Raw genomic sequence first — 2,411 nt, 5'->3', positions numbered from 1 at the left:
GACTACTAATCTATATGGTAATTGAATACGAAACTTTATCGACAATAAAGACTCAATAACGTCTGAAGATTAGATGGTGAAATGCTAACTTACACTTACCTGTATTTTCATCTATTATTTTACTTTTACTTTCATAAAATTAAGAGGATAGGTAGTTGACATGATGGGTTCAATCACCGGCCTAAGACTAGTGTGACAGGGATAGAATGAGAAATGGGGTTTCTGATTCCCAATCCAAGTTATTTTCAATGGAAAAAGATATCCACACTCTCAAGATCGATATTATTCCACAGTGGAAGATAAACTGTAACTAGTTTCCAAATCTTGTAAGATACTAGTACAAAACCACAAAATAGTGAACTAATCCCTACAAGACTGATAAAAATGCCAAGTATTACACTGGAAAAATTCACGCACTAAACAAAGAAAGCAACACTTTACTCACCCCACTTCCCATAATTCTTGCGCTTTTAGATCCTTCCTTCCTCCATCCTCCAATTAGAAATCTCATACACTAATAGCCTCTTCAGTGCTAATTCTGTAATGATCCATGCAGAAAGGTAGCTTTTAATTGCTACACTGCTATTTCTCCTTTTAAGTACTTGGATACAGCTCTGAGAGCTTAATTTAGGAACTGAGTAAACCATACCTACCAATGTAGCTTTTTTCCTCTAAGGTGACTGATAACTAGGCCCCCAAATTACAGGTTCCCCTATGGAGTCTTACCACTCAGCAAAATAATACTAGGTTTAGACCACTAAATCCGAAATCTGAGGCACCAAATTTCATTTAATCCAGTTCCATAATATATTGATGGAAACCGAGTGTGGAACAGAGAAGTTAATTGTCTAGTTTACCAATGGAATCCAGGGCTTTCTGACTCCAAAGAAACGCTGTTTACTGCAATTACTCAGGGTTTTAGTCTTCCAAAAAAAAAATTACTATTATTTTCAAACAAGACAGGCTCAGATGAAATTACTATTCATTTTTTTTGTTAGTCATGTGACAAAAGCTAGGATTAGAAGTCAGTTCTTTTCTATTCTTACACACTCTTCTGCTACAATATACGTTAACCTTATTGATCTCTGAAAAAATTAAGTTCTAAGAATAAAAATTTAAGGTAAAATGTAGTTATATGAATTGCACAGAAACCACCAGATTTTTTATGTAAGTGGTAATATATTATCACCACAGGAAACTCTAAATTCAAGGGTCAAGTGGTCCAAAACCCATTAGCCATTTCCAATTCCACAGAGGGCTGACCTCATTGTGTCATGACGATGAATATTTCAAGGGTAAACTTTTTAACACAAAGTGCAATGAGTGTGGAATGATCGACTGTTTTGGAAAATTTATAAAAGAGAGCCTTTCATTAGTCTGCACAACTAAAATTATTTTGGGAAAAAGCAAATAACTTTTCCATGTATCATCACTACCTTGTACTCAAATTCAGCTAGTAAAATATGTACTCCAAAAGGTACTCCCTCTGAGATAAGTATCATAATATGATGTTTTGGAATGTATCTGGAACCTAGCAACCACTTTAAAGTTTCATTTGCCTATTCCACCCAGGAGACCTAAATATCTTTCAGAATCAAACCAGGGGCTCATCAGTCTTTCCCACTGACAAGATCATGTGACTGGTATCACCACCATTTGACCAATAAAAACACCCCACACACCACAATCTTGCTCTAAGACAAGAGACATTTTACGATTAACTCTATGAGAAGCACGGAGTACTTTTAGGCCTTATTCTGAGAATTCACTGTTGGCACACGGCTTTCAAGGTAAAATTTTAACCATCCAGAAGTTACCAGAACATAGCGGGCATCCCTTCTCTTTAAAGTCTGACAAGCCGGAGGGGATGGGCTAGCTTAACACTTTACTTCCTCCTCTCTGCCACATCAATACTGCCAGGTGATTGAGTCTTATTGGAATTTATGGTTCCCCAGAATGACTGGAAAGGATATGTCTGGAAGCTACGGAAACACTTCTTCCATTACGGGAAAAAAGGAAAAATTGGTGGGATGTGAAGTGCTAAGCTACAGGAAACATGAAAAAGAATGCGACAGTAAAAATAAAAATTAAAAAAAAAAAAAGCAATTCCAGAATGGGATCCTCTGGGAAAGAGAGGGCTCATTCTTCCACCCCGCCTCACGGAAACCCGAGAAGCTAAATCAGGTAAAATTCTCCGCTAACCTCGGGGCAGCGGGACTCGGACGGCTAAACCAAGATTCTAGGCACCTCGGGGGTGTGACCCAGGGGCCAAGCGGGTAGTGACAAACTTCGGTACCCCAAGGACCGAGCGCTGCTCCGGTGGCCGCGGCCCAGTGCGGGTGGGTGAGGGTGAGACTTGGTCCAGTCCCCCTGGGGACCACGGCCCGGGCCGGGCTCCCGGGGTCGGGCAG

This window comes from Pteropus alecto, unplaced genomic scaffold (assembly GCF_000325575.1).
Source record: "Pteropus alecto unplaced genomic scaffold, ASM32557v1 scaffold115, whole genome shotgun sequence".
Classification (NCBI taxonomy): Eukaryota; Metazoa; Chordata; class Mammalia; order Chiroptera; family Pteropodidae; genus Pteropus; species Pteropus alecto.
This window is presented reverse-complemented; position numbering follows the sequence as displayed.